The 20265-nt window shown below is 50.0% G+C and overlaps 1 long non-coding RNA gene across 1 annotated transcript in view; it reads left to right on the plus strand.

Moving 5' to 3' along the window:
• LOC138472480 (uncharacterized) overlaps positions 1-20265 on the plus strand; it is a 215750-nt gene that overhangs the window by 187110 nt on the left and 8375 nt on the right. The window contains exons 4-5 of the long non-coding RNA XR_011268615.1: positions 19743-19829; positions 20028-20186. This is a non-coding gene — a long non-coding RNA (uncharacterized lncRNA). The remainder of the gene's footprint in view (positions 1-19742; positions 19830-20027; positions 20187-20265) is intronic.

A 20265-nucleotide genomic window follows, 5' to 3' on the forward strand; every position in this document is an offset into this window, starting at 1 on the left:
GCTGCTGCACGACGGATTTGGGCCTTGGAAGGCCGCTGGCCTCGGCCCGGGCCTGGTAGGCTGCTGGCCTCGGCCCTGCAAGTAGGGAGAGTGGGGGGTGGTACATACTCTACACTCTTGGTATATAGGTACACCTTATATATTTCCTACACTTAACAGCCCGCTGCCTCAAGGTGCGTATGGAGGGTACCCCTTTTCAATTCTGCCCCAAGTGCAACCGCAAATACCCTTGGGTCGACAGGCACGCCACGTGCAATCTCTGCTTGCCGAGGGACCACCCCGAAGCGAACTGCAGAGCGTGTAGTAGGTTTAAACCTAAGACACTTAAGGACCGTTCGACGAAGCGTTGGGCCCACCACGCCAGGCAGGCAGCCATGGCAGCGGAGGGCGCCTTCAGCGATGGCAGCGACGCCGTACTTTCGGACGGCGAGGGCATTACGGCGTCGAAAGACAGCCGAGCTCAGGTCCCCGACCTCGGAAGGTCATCCGGCAGGGCGGCTATGGGGAAGACCCCCGGCGACGCAAGCGCTTCACATACTACACACACTAAACACACTAAGTCCAACCGAGACTCGACGACGTCGAGTTCTCGGAAAGAGGCACAGACAGAACGGTCCGACTCGGTGTCCTCTGGGCGCTCTCGATCGAGATCGCCGCATGACGCCAGGCAATCATCCACTCTTGCCAAGAGTGCCTCGCTCCCTAGGCTAACAGAAGTTCGATTGTCGGAAGACGAAGACGACTTCCACCCCCAGGCCGCGCTCCAGGAGGCGGAGCCCGCAATTAAAACCAGCGAGGCCCCACGCTCGAAGGACCGGGACACCTCTCCCGATCCTCGACGCCAGGCGTCGAAGAACTCCGGAGCCACTAAGGGACAGGGAAAACATTTTTCTACACACGGGGAGGGGGCAAAACAGCAGAAGAAACTACCTGTACATTCTTCCACACCTGTGAGACAACCCAACCCCCCTAAACAGACAGACAAGTCCAGGTCTGCTGATAGGTCCACAACCAGCAAGGCTACTCTGGATAAATCCCATAGACTTGCTGAGAAAGTCATTCCCAGTTCCAAAAAATGGTCCAGTGAAGACATAGATAGGGTCATGTCAAGAATGTCTTCCTTGGCTGATTTTTATGATAAAAATCCTGAACATTTCCTCTCGTATGATCCACAAGGGGCCACACCCTCAGGCTCTACTGATCCTATCCCCCAGAGTCAGAAGGCCCGGTTTGAAACCCTGATGAGGTCTGAACCCTTCGAGGTACAACCTTACGTAACACCATACTCTCGGTATCAAGGAGAGGCTTCCTTTGGTGGAGACCAAGAGTTTGATATGATAGAAGAGCAAACCGGGACGGGATACTATGGGGATGATGAGGACCAGGAAGAAGAAGAGGATGACCCGGAAACATACAGAGTAGATTCCCCGGTAGAAAACGAAGCCCCGGTTACCGACACCCCGGTCGATAACCAGCCCCTCCTAAATGAGGTTCTCGCTCGCGCAGCAGAACATTTTCACATTGACACCCACGGTGTACAGGAGGAAAGGGACTTCGCAGAAGAGTTAGTGGGAGAAAGGAGGCCGGTTGCCCAGACCATCCCTATCCTTAAATCCATTCAGCGGAGAATAGATCCGTCCCTGGTGAACCCAAACCTCACCAGAGCAGTCAATCCCAGGGTTGAAAAACTTTTCAGGGCAGCTCAGTCTGACCCTCTCTATATAAGAGGACATCTGAAGCCAGACTCCCTAGTTGTTACCAACACTCATAAGAGGGCTGGAACACCCTTGTCTTCGTCAGAAGCTCCTCCCGACAAGGAGAGCAAAAAACTATACGGTTTCGGCAGGAAGGTAGCCTCAACGTCCGCCTATCAAGCAAGGATTGCTAACTCCACCACCCTGTTGGCCAGCTACAACTGCCATCAGTGGGAAGAAGTCGCGGCTATCATAGCCTCTGCTCCTGAAGCGTTAAAGGGCCAATTAGCTTGGATTTCCACAGAGGGTAGAGCCGTGTCTGGTTGCATTTTGAAAGCAACCTTCGACGCCGCGGACAACGCAGGCAGATTGATAGCAGAAGGTACTGTTATCAAGAGACATGCGTGGTTACGGCAGTCTGGGTTTAAGACAGAAACTCAGGCATCATTGTTGGACAAACCGGTGGAAGCCGATCTGTTGTTTGGGAAGGCGGTCGAGGACGCACTGAAAAATGCCAAGGACGAATACGAGACACTCAAATCCCTTGGCCAGTTAACCAATAAACCCCCCAACCAGAGAGGGAATAGTAATTTTCGTCGCCCACGCGGCCAAAATTCCCAGAGAGGATCTAACTATTCCCAGGGTACACAGTGGAACAACAACCAACAGTCTACCCAGGGTTACGGCAGAGGTAATAGGAGAGGTCGTGGTAAAGGCAGAGGCAGCCCCAGCAAGGGAGGCGGCACGCCTCCACCAAAGCAGTGACGCTCAGTTCAGGGTCCCTTCTCACGCAACCCCAGTAGGGGGACGCATTTCAAACTTCACCCAGGCTTGGGAAGGGATCACATCAGACAGATGGGTGCTGTCAACAGTATCCACAGGGTACTGTATAGAACTACTGCAGCGTCCCCGGAACCATCCTCCACGACAAAAAGTACACTCCCTAGAACATCAGAAGATTCTCCTCGAGGAGATCGCCATTCTTCTACAAAAGGACGCGATAGAACTGGTGCCGGGACACCAGGTAAACAAGGGTATTTATTCAACTTACTTCCTTGTGCCAAAGAAAGACTTGACAATGCGCCCAGTATTGGATTTACGGCCTGCCAACAAGTATGTCAAGCCCCAAAAATTTCGTATGACCACGCTACAAGAGGTAATACCCCCCCTAAAAAAAGGGGGATTACATGGCAACCTTGGATATGAAAGATGCTTATTTTCATATTTCCATGTTCCCAGCGCACAGAAAGTACTTGCGCTTCAAGGTGGACAGTCGCCACTACCAATTCAAGGTACTGCCCTTCGGGATAGCTTCAGCACCAAGGGTATTCACCAAGGTACTGGCGGTGGCAGCTGCACACCTACGCAGGGAGGCAATCCCAGTGTACCCTTATCTGGACGACTGGCTCATAACGGGGGAAACCCCAGGAATTTGCAGGACAAACATTCAAAGGACTATCGACCTCCTCCACGAATTAGGCTTCTCAATCAACGAGAAGAAGTCAAGCCTAGTGCCAAGCACCTCAAAACAATTCCTAGGAGCAATCCTGGATACCCAGGAGGGGTTGACCTTTCCTTCAGAAGAAAGAATTCGGAATATACTACTGCAAATTCCGCATTATCAGTCCGGTCAACAAATAACGGTACACAAAGCAATGCGGTTACTGGGCATGATGGCGTCATGCATTTACCTGGTCCCCCACGCGCGCCTGCACATGCGTCCCATGCAGGAATGGTTGGCGAAACAGTGGTCTCAGGCAAGTGGTCAGTGGGACGATCTAGTGGTCGTTTCGCCAACACTGGTACAAAGCCTCCACTGGTGGACACGAGAGAATCTCGCAAAGGGGAAACCCTTTTACGATCCCGAAGTACAGGCAGTAGTCACTACAGATGCATGTCTGACGGGGCGGGGAGCTCACCATCTCCACCACACAGCACAGGGTCTCTGGTCTCACTCAGTGGCCAAGAACCACATCAACCTGCTAGAGCTTCTGGCAATATTCGGAGCGCTTCAGGCGTTCGAGCCCCATCTACTAAACCTGTCAGTGCAAATCCGGACGGACAGCACTACAGCCATGTTGTACCTGAACAAGCAAGGAGGGACTCGCTCGCCAAATCTGTCCAAGCTTGCCCAGAAAATATGGATATGGGCACTCAGACGGAACATCTTCCTGTCATCGCAACATGTTCCAGGGGAGCTCAATTCCCTAGTGGATGCTCTGAGCAGAGACTCCCTCCCAGAGGAACACGAATGGGTTCTTCACAGAGAGGTCGTAGATGATCTCTTCTCTCAGTGGGGTTTCCCCACTATAGACTTATTCGCCACAAGCGAAAACAAACAATGCCCAGGATTTGCATCCAGGTTCCCCCAACCAGACTCCCCGGGGAACGCCCTGTGGATGAACTGGTCAGGGATGTTTGCGTACGCTTTTCCACCAACTCCTCTCATCAGGAAAGTGGTGAACAAGATGAACAAGGAATCGATGACGCTCATCCTAGTTGCTCCCATGTGGGCAAGACAACTGTGGTTCCCACACCTACACAGGATGGCGGTGTGCGAGCCCATCAAACTTCCAGCCTGGTACAACCTACTCTCCCAGCACCAAGGTCAAAAAGTGCACCAGCAACCCAACTCAATGAACCTGGCAGCATGGCTCCTGAGGTCATAGAGTTTGGACATCTCAATTTGCCACAGAGGTGTATGGACATCCTAAAGGAATCTAGGAAACCAAACACAAGGCACTGTTACTTTGACAAGTGGAAGAGGTTTGTTATCTGGTGCCAGAGTAGACAAATCAACCCAGTTGATTGCACTCCTTCCAACATTGTTACATACATGCTCCACCTGCTAGATGCAGGATTGGTTTTTAACTCACTGAAAGTACACCTGGCAGCCCTCTCGGCTTACACCACTTCCCATAGCAAGGTGTTGTGGTGGAAAGTACCAGTAGTTAAAGCCTTCATGGAAGGAGTAAAGAGACTTCACCCTCCTATTTCAAACCCACCACCAGGGTGTGACCTTAATGTGGTGCTAGCCAAGCTCATGGGCCCCCCTTTCGAACCCATGCATAAAAGCAGTCTCAAACACCTGACTTATAAAACGGCCTTCTTAGTAGCTATTACTTCTATAAGAAGGGTCAGTGAAATTCAGGCTCTGACAGTGCAGGATCCCTTCTTTACTATCCATAAAGACAAACTGGTTTTACGTACACACCCTAGGTTCTCACCTAAATTTATATCAAAATTCCATGTAAACCAGTCCATAGAGCTTCCGGCTTTCTTCCAGAACCTACAAAGCTCTGCTGAGGTGAAACTACACACCCTAGATGTGCGTAGGACGGTCCTCTACTATGTAAATAAAACAAGACCGCTAAGGAAAACAGATCAACTGTTTGTCTCCGTAGCTACAGGCAGAGGGGTATCGCGTCTCTAAAGGTGCCATCTCGAAGTGGATTATTAACTGTATCCAGCTGTGTTACTCACTCTCTGAAAAGACTCTGCCTTTTACGACAAGAGCCCACTCTACTAGAGGCATTGGGGCCACTCTGGCTTTCATTGCAAATGTTCCCCTCGACACCATTTGCAAAGCAGCTACTTGCAGCTACTTTTACTCAGCATTACTGCATTGACACTCATTCCAAGGCAGATACACAAGTGGGACAAGCGGTTCTAAGACACTTATTTGCTCATGACCCTTCTCACATCCCACCTCCTTCTTCAGGTACTGCTCGCTAATCTATGCACAGCATGTGATCTAAGCAGATTCCACAAGCCTCAGAAGGGATACATTACTCACCGTAATCGTATTTCTGATGCTTGTATCTGCTTAGATTCACATGCGACCCACCCTTCCTCCCCTCCGAGAGAAGGCGCATGATTGCTTGTAGTCTTACCTTTCTGTCTATCTGCTTGGATTATCTGTACTCACGCTACTCCTCATGCTACCTCATGTCAGAACAAATACAATCTGAGGATCCTAGACGCGTGAGGGATCTTGGGTACAGTGGACGTCACACTAGGGATAGTATTACTGGCACGCCCTGTGTCGACGCCCATTTTCGAGTTTCGAAAAACAAACTGTAATACTCCGCAGCTTCCACTAGATGTCGGCCTATGCACAGCATGTGAATCTAAGCAGATACAAGCATCAGAAATACGATTACGGTGAGTAATGTATCCCATATGTATAGGTCCCCTATGTTTGATTGTCATGGTCTGAGAGAGAAAGGAGGTCTGGGGTCTCTATGTTTAAAGTGTGTTTTATGTTTAACCTTTGAAATGCAACAGCCTGGCATTTTTACTTTCTTATTTAAAAACGAAAATTGCCAGGCTGTTGCTGTTCAAAGGCTACATGTGTTGTTTTATGTGTAACAGATGGCTAGGCATGTGGGGATGCAGTGGTATTCTGTGTTTTGAAATACATCCCGTTGAGTCCGTGGATCCCCAGGATCTCAACAGGCGGTATTTAAAACAGCGGCAGAAGGGTTTCCCATAATTTACATTTAAAAGACTATCAGGCCTTGGGGGTGTCTGTGTTGGTGCTGCACTATTAGAATGAGCATCCCAACACAAACACCCCAAGGCCTGATAGTCTTTTAAATGTAAATTATGGGGGCTGCTCTTATGCAGCCTTTTATTCTGTATTTTGTTTTTATGGGCCTTTGAATGTGCGGGCATGAAGTGCACTAATGACTCTCTGTTGGGACTCGACTATTAAATGTTTGGCAGGCCCTCTGGCCCTAATTTACATTTTAAAAGAGTAGCAGGCCAGGGGGTTGTATGCCCCCATAGAAACACCCACTGCCCTGGCCTGCTGCTCTTTTAACTGTAAAGTAGGGCCAGAGGGTCTACCGACCATTTAATAGGCGTGTAATGAGCTCCCAGGCTGCCGGTGTCTGGGAGCTCATTAACAGGCCAAACACCCTGAGGTCCCCAGTGTGTCTTAAGCATCTCACTGGCTTTTAAATGACTATTACAACACTGGAAGCGTTTGTGTTGTAATAGTCATTTAAAAGCCAAACTGTGTGCATTTGTAATATGGCTTGGCTTTTAAATGACTATTGCAACACAAACGCTTCCAGTGTTGTAATAGACATTTAAAAGCCAGTCGGATGCAAAGTATTACAAAAAATGCCTGCACTTTCAAATAGGGCGGGCAGCTTTTGTAATACTTTGCATCCGGCTGGCTTTTAAATGACTACTACAACACTGGAAGCGTTTGTGTTGTAAAATGCAGTTTAAAGCCAAACCGTGTGCATTTGTAATACGGCTTGGCTTTTAAATGTATATTACAGCCCGAGCATCCCCTAGGTTGTTAAGGGCCACGCTGATGAGCTCACAGGCTGTAGTCTGTGAGCTCATCAGCATAGCCATTAACAGAGTCTCGCATGCAGGGCTGAGCAGCCCGAAGGCAGAGGGACAGACCATAGCAATTAAATACATACGGCCTGTTGAGGAAATAAGGGCCCCAGGCAGCAGTGATGAAGAAACAGTAATTTATTTCATTACAGCGACAGCGGCCTATGAGAGCCGAGTGCCAACATGGCTCTCTCCCTGCAGTCTGAACTGTAACCCTTCAACATTCTTAGAATAACATTCTTAGAACTTAATGAGCTCATAGTGCAGCTCAATGCTTAACTAGGATCTGGTAATACATTTTTATGAACTTGTTTTAACTTACACTTACATCATAACACATCTCATCCCTTATGTACATACAGCTGTTTACTCCACATAATAATCCTTAAACCAGCTGGGTTTGTTCTTGACTCTATTTGAATGTGTCTCTGCTGCAGACCTTGAATTGTTGTCATCCTTGGAACACTTATCTATGACACTAGAGTCTCTGATACTGTTATTAGCAAATTCACCATTGTCATGTTCACCATTGTCATGTTTATCATGTGCATTGTCCTTCATGCATTCTGGACATTTCACAATTCTGGACATTGACCAACACTCCTCCCCCTTCTACAATTACTACATTGTTTCTTACTGCAGATATTTTCTTGGGACCAATGTATTTGCTTTCTACACATTTGGGAGTGAATCTAGGGTTCTTTATGAGAATACAATCTCCCACTTTCCAGGTATTACTTTTGACACTCTTGTCCTCATCAAGTCTTTCTTTGTACACATCCTGTGCTTCTTTGATGAGAGTCATAATTCTCTCGCGATCAGTGTTGGAACTCTTGACTAAGTCCATCCACCCTGGACATAGTTTTGTTCCAGGTTGTCTCCCTTTCAATGACATGAACGGAGATACATTTGTAACTGAGTGTGGTGTGGTACAGTAGTTCGATATCATTTCTGTTACTACACCAAACCATCTTAGATTAGAAGCCATGGCCAATTGCAAACCACCCTTTATGAACCTATTGGCTCTCTCAACGAGGCCGTTGGACCTTGGATGATATAAAGCAGTTCTAGTGTGTCTGATGCAAAATTTCTTCAAGAAAGTTAACATCCTTTCAGAACAGAATTGTACTCCGTTATCAGTGATTAATTCTGTCGGGAAACCCTCCTTGTAAAACACTTCCTCGAAGAATAGCACCATCTCTGCAGTGGTTGCCTCACGCAAAGCCTTCCATTCAATCCATTTGGAATGGTAGTCTACTAACACAACAATGTATTTATACCCATTGTCAAGGTTTTGTAATGGTCCTATCAAATCAACTGCAACTTTTTGCCATGGTTCACTCGGTACTTTGACAGGATTTATTGGTACTTCTCTAACCATCTTGGTCTTGTCACTCTTACCACACTCTCTACAACCCCTAACACACTTCTCTGCATCGCTGTCAATCCCGGGCCACCAGAAATATTGCCGCAAATATCTCTTTGTTCCTCCCATGCCCAGGTGACCTTGATGTGCTATATTTACTAAATGAGATCTGACTCCACTGGGGGGTATTATCCTATTTCCTTTTCTAAGTTTACATCCGTCCTCAGACATACTTAACTCGTCCTTCATACCAAAATATCTGTCAAACTCTTTTCCCACAATATTCTTGTGAGTTCATCCTTCTCTGGTCCAAATCATAACTTGATTCAATATTAAATCCTCCTCACCAGCTCTTATCCACATCTCTTTATCAATGGCATCATGCTCAATTTCTGCAATGCTCACATCTTGAAATTCAGGTGCTCCCTCCAATTCACCATCACACACAGGTAATCTGGATAAACAATCTGGTACCACATTCTCCCTCCCGGGAATGTAACACACCTTGAAATTATAACCCAAGAGTTCTACCATCCACCTCGAAACTCTTGGAGACCCTTTGGCCCACTCAGAACCGTTCATCAATTGAACCAAAGGCTTGTGAACTGATCTGACAATAAAAGGTCGACCCCATAGAAAGAACTTGAAGTGCGTGACTGCCCAAAATACTGCTAGTGCCTCTCTTTCAATGACCGAGTAATTTTTTTCTGCTCCTCTAAGTGGCCTGGATGCAAATGCAATTGTGTATTCAGTTTTACCTGAGTCAAACCGAGTCAAAACTGCTCCTAAGCCAAGGGTACTAGCATCAACTGAAAGCAACGTTTTCCTGCCAAACATGAATCCACTTAAGGATGGGGCCTTGACTATACAATCTTTGATTTGCAAGAATGCTTCCTGACACTCTTTGGACCATGTGTACTTCACGTTCTTCTTAGTAACTCCCTCAATGGAGATGAGATGGATGCAAAGCCATACACAAATTTATGGTAATATTCCGCTAGTCCCATGAAAGAACGTAGTTGGTCCTTGTCTTGGGGCTGAGGAGTATTACTAATACTTTCTATGAGTGACTTTTTGGGAGAAATACCTTCTTTCGAAACTTTGTGTCCCAGATACTCCACTTCCTCAACACTTATTTTACATTTGCTTCTTTGGACCGTTAACCCAGCCTCTTTCAGTCTGCATAGTACTGCCCTAAGTACTCTGTCATGCTCATGCTCATTACTTGCAAAAATCAGAATGTCATCTTGAAACACCTTAACATTTTCCAACCCTTTTAACACTTCCTCCATCACCTTTTGGAACACAGATGCGGCCGAGGCCAACCCAAATGGCATGCAATTGTATTTATAAGTGCCTTCAGGTGTGATAAAGGCAGTGAGATGTTGCGATTCTCTGGAAAGGGGAACTTGGTGATAGGCAGCAGAGAGATCAATGACAGAGAACAATTTGGGTTCGCCAAGAGTGGAGAGTGTCTCGGAAATGTTGGGTAGGGGATGTCTCTCCACCAGAATATTGTGATTAAGACTGCGCAAATCTCCACAGAGTCTTAATTTACCATTATTTTTGGCCACTAAGACAATGGGGGACAACCACTCTGTGGCCTCAACAGGTTCAATGACACCCTTATCTACTAAGTTATCGAGTTCACTGCGTAGTTGCGCTCTCATGTTTAACGGCACATGTCTCACTTTATGAACAATAGGCTGAGATTCTTTCTTTAGTCTAATATGATGTTCAAAGTTCTTGAGTCTGCCCAGACCTTCGGTGAAGACCTCTGGGAACTCTCTTGACCACATATCATCAATCTCGGCAATGGTGACAGGCTCAGTGGCACTAGCTTGCACCCTGACTCTCAACTTCCTTTGTTCCTCCCAACCTAAAAGGGAGGCTCCCTTTCTTGCAACCAAAATGTCAGCTATGCATTCTCCACCTCTGTATTGCACACTTGCAGTAAACTGTCCCAGCATCTCAATAGGGGATTCCGCATAGCCGCAGGGCCGAATCCTTGGTGGATCCAGCATTGATTCATCCTTTTTTTAGAACATCTTTAAATGTCTCTTTAGAAATGATGGTCCATGGGGAACATGTGTCAACTTTCATGAGTATTTCTTGACCATCAATTACAAAAACATCTGTTGGACCTTTGCTGTCTCCTCCTCCAATGGTCGAAATCTCAAAGACATGTCTGGGGTTGTCTTGCGAGGAGTATAACTCCTGTATGTTGTAAGCTGAGTGAGCACCTTCTTCTTGGTTGTCTCTGGTTTCTAAGAGATTTATTGATGACCTCTTGCATACATTAGCGAAATGTCCTCTGGTCCTACACTTGAAACATTAAGCATTCTTTGCTGGGCACGAAGGGTAATTCGGACCATGCTTGACACTGCCACATCTGGTACACTTCGCACCCCATGTTCCTTTCCTGCTTGTATTGACATTAAGTCTCTTCCTGTGATCAACTGCGCACACAGCTTGGGTACTCCGTTTGTCAGACTTCAGTTCTTTGACATATTGTGAGATTTGTTCTATGCTTCTGGCTAGGTCCACTGCTTCATCCAACCTCATGTCTTTTGCCAACAATTTCTCCTGTATCCTAATATTATTTGTGCACCTCACTAACTGATCTCTAATTAACGAGTCAGATAGATGTTCGAATTCACAGGAGTGGCTTAATGTCCTTAATGAGGCTATGTACGATTCCACGGATTCTGAGGACTCCTGCGTACGCTGAAAGAACTTGTGCCTCTCGAATGTAACATTTTTTTTAGGCTCAAAATGATCCTTGAGTTGTTTAATCGCAAGGGCATATTCATCTGTGTCCTCCGCTTCACCAGCTTGTGCACTGCCTAACCCATCAAACACTGCACGGCCTTCCACCCCAAGATTGTGAAGTAATAATGCCTTTTTGCGAGTTGAGTTGAATCTCTCTCCTCCCATTGCTACCAGGTAGTTTTCAAACATGTCTTTCCACCTGTCCCACCTAACTTGGGGGCGTCCAGGTTCATTCAAAAATGACATTGGCGGAGGTATTGAAGCTGCCATGTCTTAAGCGGTAAAAAAAAGGTGGTAAAGAGTGGGCTTGCTAGATGCAACCAATAGACTCTGGGTCAGTTCAAGTATGCCCAGTGGATGCACAGACTGAGCAGTGACAGTGCTGTGCTATGCAGACAAAGGGATCAGTCTTGTATGAGTACAATCCCTTGTGTATGATGTCACAATCCTCCTTACATCAGTCTGAATTGGAACGTGATGGCTGCTCATCCACAGAATGGATACATGTCATAATGGCTGGCTCCTGAAACTTGCCAGAACTGCATGGGCAGGTTGCTCAGCAACGATAATGTCAATGCTAGGGAGGCCATGCCCACTTTCTTGCTCAGTGACTAGTGCTCGAGCCGGGGATCCTTGAAAGTAAACACTGTTGCTTTGAGACAGAGTCAATACAGTAATGGGGAAGGCAAGATTACACCCCCAGGGGACGTGCCTGCTGACCTGTTGTTCCGCTCCTCCTGACCTTCCTGCAGCGTCCGCTGTCGCACGGGAGTGTGGAATAATGCAGGCCGCGCTATGACGAGACTTCAAAGGAGTAGGGAGACACTGCTGAGAGCCATCCTCGTCGCCAATGAGGAAATAAGGGCTCCAGGCAGCAGTGATGAAGAAACAGTAATTTATTTCATTACAGCGACAGCGGCCTATGAGAGCCGAGTGCCAACATGGCTCTCTCCCTGCAGTCTGAACTGTAACCCTTCAACATTCTTAGAATAGCATTCTTAGAACTTAATGAGCTCATAGTGCAGCTCAATGCTTAACTAGGATCTGGTAATACATTTTTATGAACTTGTTTTAACTTACACTTACATCATAACAACTGTCCCTCTGGTTTCGGGTTGCTCAGCCTTTGCTCAGGGTGTTGGGCCCTGCAGGGGGGAGCATCTGTCCATCCCTGCATGGGCCATTAAAAAGTAAAAATAAAAAAATTAAGAAAAGGTCTTCTGTGTGGAGACCCCCGGGGGATGACACCCGTACCCCTCCCCCTGTTCCAAGTGGTGGCCCTGTGTGCCACAAGGGCTCCGGAGAGGGTGACCAGATTTCCAAAATGAAAATCCGGGACGGCCAACAACATAAAAGAGGGACTACTGCATCGCAGCCCACCAATTACCGCCCCTCCCCCACACGCCCCACAACCACCACCCAATCATATTTCCAGCACTTCTCCTTTCTATAAACTGTATATGATCTAATTTGTGCAGTTTTGTCTATGAATCTTGGCCTGTTAATTCAAAACAAGAGTTTGCTCTAATTGAGATTACATGGCTTGCTGTACAATTATTTCCAAGCCAGTCTCTGTGTGACAGACAGTCAGTAAGTGTCGTGACTTGTACCTGAAAGGTTGAGGGTTCGAGGCAATCCTCCAACTTCATAATTCTGAAAGTGTAGTGAAAAATAAATACACTTTTAATTACCGTCCATGCAAACCCCGGACAGGGTTTCTAAAATGAAAAAACTCCCGGGCCCCGGGATGGAGGGTGATTTCCCCAGACTGTCCCGGGAAAACCGGGAAGTCTGGTCATCATAGCTCTGGTGACAGGGGAGCTGCCAATTTCGCAGTTCCCCTGTCATTTAAAAAAAAAAGAAAATGCGGCAGACTGCATTTTTATTCTAATGCAGGCTGCCTTGTGAAATTAAGCACCCCAACCACCACTCACCCCAGGGGCTCCCAGTCATCCGTACTTAATGCGAATGCTATGACCCTTTTGTTTATCTTGATGGGGCTGACTTGGGAATAGAGTTGACACAGTCCAAAACTGCACGGAATTATCCCATCAGACGATACCAATTGTCCCCATATGTATATGGTATTTTATGCCTTTTGTGACACTTCTTGAATAGTATCCCTGGGGGTGGGGATTATGATGGTCAAAACTACTACTAGCCCCAGACCCCAGTACCCCCGCGAGTTGATCCCCAAGGGGTCAAAAGTTAATAAGGACAGGGTTGGGCATTTGCAGTATGGCCGGACAGAAGCTTATTTCTCCAGCATGGGGTCTGGCATGGATTCACATGCTCATGAATATTCCCCGTCGTCAGGCTGGGAATCCTCGGTAAAGAAAAAATCAGTATCAGTTTCGTTTCTGATCTGTCTTTCGTAGTAGTAACCAATCACTGATCTCTGCGTCATACTGACCACAGCCAATGACTGCCCTCTACCTAAGCCCCGCCTCTGGCAGCCATCTTCAGATTTTTACCGCACGTTCAAGTGTTGGGAGTCCTCGTGCTTAGTTCTCGAGCTTTTACTGCGTGTTTCGCGCTTTTTCAGGTGAATTTTCACATTTTTTCGGTTAATCGAGCCTCAAGCTCCACCGTTTCTACTCCCGTTAACGGCTACCCGTTGCGGGATTTTCCTACGCCCCTCAAGAGTGAAGATTTCGTCGAATCAATTTCTTGGAGGATTCCAGAAGATTCGCGGCCTACTTCGAGATGGCCCAGGATGCGAGTTCGTCGCCCGGACCCAAGCTGTTTCGCAGCTGCCCTGGATGCGGGCTGCAGAATGTGTTTAAGGAAGACGAACATTCGCGATGCCTCTACTGTCTTCATGGGGACAAGACTCATGTAGAGAAGGACTGCCAGTTCTGCCGAAGTTGTCGGAGCGGACCATGAGGGACCGTCGGGCCCGTCTCGCCAGCTGGTTGGAGAAGGGCTCAACGGGTGAGAAGAAGAAGAAAGGGTCCGAGCGGGCTTCTAAGTCCTGTGCGGGCGCCCTGGCGACGGGGGCCCAACACCAGGCCAAGCGCCGCGAGTCCGCTGGCTCTGGGAGCGCCGAAGGGTCGGGCTCTTCGGTCACCAGGCAGGGCGCACCTTCCCCGGCACCGTCAACCACGAGCCAGCGCTCCGGTTCGGGGAAGAGGTAAGCTTCGGGAGAAGCCCCGTCCGATCTCGGAAGAGGGGGAGCGAGGCTTCGCCCCTCCCCCGAAGGAGAAGGCCCGGGACGCACCTAATGTGGTGAAGGCCGCTACCCAGCAGGCAAAGGCCTCTATCGAGGCGATCGCATCGACTCTGGCCAAGCCGGCAGAGAGCCCGCCAGCGGAGACTGCCTCCGGGACTAGAGTTTCCCTGCCGCCAAGGAGGGAATCCTCTTTTCAGCCCATCGTTGTGGCCGCCATGATGGAAGAAGCAAGGGGGGGCACGGTAGCCTCCTCGAGCTCGGAGTCAGCCTCGGAGGAGGAACTGACCGAGGCCGTGAGGAACCTCAAAGTCCAATTCGAGAAGGTTCGATCCCGTAAGGAAGATCCTCGGAAGATAACCGAGGAAGACGACGATGGCGAGGAAGAGCAGCCTTCCCTTCCGGCGCGGCCGGAACCTAGGCCTCAGGATGGCTCGGCGGCCATTTTGTCTGCGATCCAGTCCTTATGCTCTGAGATAAGGATGAGGTTCCCACGGCCCAGGCCGGAGGACCCGCAGCCTGGCCCGTCGGGAAGTCCTCAGAACAAACGACGGAGGACCCAACCCTCTGCTCCGCTCGCCCCCGTAAGGCCTACAGTTCCCTCCTCATCCTCCCACGAGTCGGGAGATGACGGTGCGTTGGGCTCGACGACGGGTTCTGAGGACGACGACGACGGAACGGGTCTCCCGTCACATGGGCCTCGCCGCCCGACGAGATTGGCTCATTCCACGCCATGATCGCCAGGGCGTCTGAATTGTTCCAGCTCTGCCCGAAGGAGCAGAAAAAGGAAGGTTTCCTCTATCAGCGCCGGGAGGCCAAGAGGAAGACTGTCATCGCGGTGCCTCTAATCGATGACATCTGGGAGGAGGGCCTGTCGGTTCTCAAAAACCCCTCCACGGCACCAGCCAAACGGGACCGGTACGAGAAGAAGTACCGGGTCCCCGAAACCGCTCCCCTCGGCCATCTCGGCGGCGGCGAAGAAGAAAGCGGCGGGGTCAGGAGCCTCGACGTCGAATTCCCCGCCGGACGGCGAGGGAAAGAAGTTGGACGCCATGGGGTGGCAGGTCATTTCGTCGGCGGCGACGACGATCAAAGCGGCCAAAGCCCTGGCGATCGTGGCCCGTTACGACAGGGAACTCTGGTTTAAGCTGGCCCCCATATTGGACTTCCTGCCAGACGCCAAGAGGTCCGAGGCCCTGGAAATACTGCAAGAGGGCGAGGTGGCGTCAGACCACACCATAACGGTGGCAACCGATATTGCTGATACCGGGTTCCGCCAGCTGGACAACAGTGTTTGCCTACGACGACGGGGTTGGCTCCGGGCGACCGACTTCCATCAGGACGTCCAGACAAGGGTGTTGGACATGCTGTTCGACGGCAGCAACTTGTTCGGGAAGGCGGTGGACGAATCCCTCCAAGCCATAAAAACGGACACGGAGATGGCCCGCGCCCTAGGAGCCCTTCAGCAACGACGGCCCTTTCGGAGCTACGGAGGCAGACAGGGTGCCTCCAAGGGATCCAGTGGTGGCTCGTCGTCCCACCGCCAGGCGGCACGCTCCTCGTCTCAGGAGGCCTACAGGGGTCACGGCAAGCAGGGAGCGCCTCGCCGCCGTCGGCAAGGTGGCCAGGGCTGCAAGGCCACCACCTCCAAGCAGGACTGAACCGGCCGTGTTCTCGGGCCCCCACCGAAGCACCCCGGTGGGAGGCCGGCAGACGAATTTCGTCGGCGTGTGGAAGTCCATCTCCACCGACCGTTGGGTGCTGGATACCCTGGCAAGAGGACACTCTATCGAATTCCTGAAGAAGTGCCCTCACGTTCCACCTGTGGCCAGGAAGGAAAATCACGTCCCGCAACTGCTGTTGGAAGTACGGGCGATGCTCAGGAAAGGCGCCATCGAGCTTGTCCCGAAGAGGCTCCGGGGTGTACTCAAGGTAGTTCCTCGTCAGGAAGAAGACGGGCGGCTGGCGCCCCATCCTGGACCTTCGTCGTTTGAACAAATACATCAGATCACAAAAGTTCAGGATGGTCACCCTCCAGCACGTACTGGGACAGCTGGAGGAAGGCGACTTTCTGTCGTCGTTGGACCTGGAGGATGCATACTTCCACGTTCCCATCCTCAAAAGTCACCGAAAGTTCCTCAGGTTCGTCTTCCAGGGACGCCACTACCAATTCAGAGCACTGCCGTTCGGATTGAAGTCGGCCCCCAGGGTCTTTACCAAGTGCCTAGCACCAGTGGCGGCGCAGGGGATTCACGTCTACCCCTACCTGGACGACTGGCTCATCCGCTCAAGGACGAGGGAACTCGCCGTCGAACACACTGCGAGGACCGTCCAGCTACTCACAGACCTGGGATTCGCCATAAACTACCCAAAGTCCCTCCTGGTGCCGTCGCAGGTGGCCCTGTTTCTGGGAGCGAAGCTCGATACAGTGAGGCACCTGGCGGCCCCGTCGGAAGAACGGATGAAGACCATTCTAGGCAAAGTGCACCTGGTGCGCCTCTGCAGACTAGAGATGCGCCCTCTTCAAGAATTTCTCGACGCCCATTGGATGCAGGCGATGGGCACCTTCGAAGACAGGGTCCCCCTCAACGAGGTGTTCCGGCGGGCGATTCAGTGGTGGGGCGTTCGAGCGCACCTCACGGCGGGCAAGGACTTTCAGACGCCGGCGTACCAGGAGACGGTGACGACGGACGTCTCCCTGGAAGGTTGGGGCGCCCACACCGGAGATCTCCACGCAAGAGGCCTCTGGCTCCCGGAGGAGAGGCTCCTGCACATCAACGTCCTGGAACTCCGAGCCGTGTTCTGGGCTCTCAAATCATTCCTCCCGTCGCTCAAGGGCAAGGTGGTGTGGATCTTCACGGACAACACCACGACAATGTTTTACATACGGAAGCAGGGAGGCACCAGATCCCCAGCCCTATCCAAGGAGGCACAGGATCTGTGGCACTGGGCGGTCGCCCAGGGGATGTTCCTGGTTCCCTTCCACCTGGCAGGAGAAAGCAACACCGTTGCCTACTCGCTCAGCAGGGAGCTGCTCGCGTGTCACAAGTGGGAACTGCGCCAGGATCAGGTGGATCAACTCTTCCGACGATGGGGCAAACCCCAAATCGACCTGTTCGCAACAGCGACGAACTCGAAGTGCAAGAGGTTCGCCAGCAGGTTTCCCCAGCCGAGAAGCATGGGCGATGCGTTCTCGTTCCCCTGGGACGGCCTATACCTGTATGCGTTCCCTCCGTTGCCATTGCTGCTTCGACTCATCAGCCAGCTCAAGAGGTCCCGGTGCAGGATGATCCTCGTCGCACCGATGTGGCCGAGGCAGATCTGGTTCCCGGACCTTCTGGACTTGTCAACGTCCCCTCCCATCAAGCTGTCGGCGGACGCGGACCTTCTCTCCAGAAAAGGAGGCGCCATCTTCCACCATGACCCGACGTCGCTGAACCTGCAGGCTTGGCTCCTGCAGCGCTACAGTTTGGAGGCTACGATATATCGGCTGATTGCAGAGAGGTTCTTGCAAAGGCCAGGGCGTCCTCGACTCTCAAATGCTACGGTCATAAGTGGAAGAGGTTCTCTATCTGGTGCCGAGCACAGAAGATCAACCCCCTACGGATTACGGCCCCTCAAGTGCTGCCGTACCTGCTATCGCTGGCAAAGGCTGGGCTAGCCCATGCCTCCATTAAGATTCATCTGGCGGCGATCTCCAGATATACCAGAACCACAGGACGGACGTCCCTGTGGTCCCATCCACTGGTAAAAGAGTTTATGAAAGGACTGTTCCGGTCGTTCCCGCCAGTGAAGGCCCCGGCCCCGGCGTGGGAACTTAACGTGGTGCTGACCAGGCTCATGGGGCCCCATTCGAGCCGATGCACTCCGCACTGATGAAGTTTGTGTCGTGGAAGACTGCATTCCTGGTGGCCATTACCTCCGCACGACGAGTGGGAGAGATCCAGGCCCTATCCTGCAAAGCACCGTACTTGACTTTCCATGCCTCGAGGGTGGTGCTTAGGACGCACCCCTCCTTTATGCCCAAGGTGCCGTCGGACTTCCATCTTAACGAGCCCTTGGTGTTACATGTTTTCTTCCCGTCTCCTTTGTCGCCGGCCGAGAGGACTTTGCACTCGCTGGATGTGGCTAGAGCGCTGAAGTTCTACGTGGACCGCACAAAGAGTTTCCGGAGGACATCACAGCTGTTCGTGAACTTTGGACCTGTGAATCAAGTGAAGGCTCTCTCGAAGTCTTCTATTTCCAGATGGCTCTCCGGCTGCATCATGCACTGCCACCGGTTGGCTAACCGACCGCTGCCAGGCCGTCCGAGAGCCCATTCGACCAGAGCGATCGCTGCTACTACGGCGTTCTTATCTGGTGTGCCCCTGCTGGAAATCTGCAGGGCTGCTACGTGGAGGTCGACACACACCTTCACGAGATTCTACTGCGTCGATCGGGATTCCACGGAGGAGTCCAGGGTCGGCCAAGCAGTGCTGCGCAACCTGTTCGCCTAAGGTGAGCCTGGTGAGGAGGTAAGAGATGCTTAATGTTGAGTTTTTGTATTGCTTAATGTTGAGCCTTTTGCCACCCACCGTGGTTGTGCATGTGTGTACTGCTATTTATTCTTATATTCATGAGCATGTGAATCCATGCCAGACCCCATGCTGGAGAAGGAACAAGTTACTTACATGTAACTGTTGTTCTCCAGCATGGGTCTGGCATGGATTCACATGCAAACCCTCCCGCCTACCCCTCTGCGGCTCTTCACTTGGTCATACTGCCTCTTCACGTGCTACCAAATCTGACGATGGCTGCCAGAGTCGGGGCTTAGGTAGAGGGCAGTCATTGGCTGTGGTCAGTATGACGCAGAGATCAGTGATTGGTTACTACTACGAAAGACAGATCAGAAACGAAACTGATACTGATTTTTTCTTTACCGAGGATTCCCAGCCTGACGACGGGGAATATTCATGAGCATGTGAATCCATGCCAGACCCATGCTGGAGAACAACAGTTACAGGTAAGTAACTTGTTCCTTATCTACTTATTGTTTTTAGCAGAAGAATATTCTGCATGGGATGCCATCTTGGAGGATGCGTGTATCAATTCCGAAGCACTTATCGACCTCTTGGCAGAATATGGAATTACTACTACCGATACGTCGGGTGGGTACTTAATACAGAGGCTACTAGTAGCTGATATCAATCTTTATAATAATGTAATTTTCTGGAATTATCGGGAACTGTAATCTTTAATAATGTAACCTTGGGTATTACTATATTTTATTATTGGAGATTAATATCTGGCATTGATAATGTGTTATTAATATTTAATATGTGTAACTATATTATGATTTCTAGTTATGTTTTTACAATAACATATGCTGTTTATTTATTTTTAGCGGTAATCCATGACCGCACTGATATTTATGCAGGATCTCCGGGTGCCGTTTCTGCAGATGGGCGAGAGGCATAGGGCATTGTAGCAGGTAATTGTTGCTGTCACTTTAGATATGTTCATTAAAGGTCGACCATGTAAAGCATGTATGTTTTTATAGGAAGCCTGATGCTTTCCACAAATTGAGTCTTTAGTGTAAAATATTATTATGTATTTGAAGCATATGTATGCCCTGCGACTCTTTGATGTAGAACATGGTGGTAACTGTTTTCTTTGGTTTTTATTGCAGATACACCCATTGTAGGACCAACGTCATCACTGCCCTCCTCAGCTCCCCAGGCCACTGGACCATCAACATCTGATGCCACCCCCAGGTCCCACGTCAGATACCCAACACCTGCAGCAACCCCTTCATTAAAAAGGAAGCACCCTGTCTGGGGTACAGAATGTAAGTATGCATAAATCATCACTGAGAACACCTCTTTTTTTTCATAGTTGGGATCGTTAATATTTCAGCATGTCTTTGT

The sequence above is a fragment of the Ambystoma mexicanum genome, chromosome 8, assembly GCF_040938575.1.
Source record: "Ambystoma mexicanum isolate Mex_15411 chromosome 8, UKY_AmexF1_1, whole genome shotgun sequence".
Classification (NCBI taxonomy): domain Eukaryota; kingdom Metazoa; phylum Chordata; class Amphibia; order Caudata; family Ambystomatidae; genus Ambystoma; species Ambystoma mexicanum.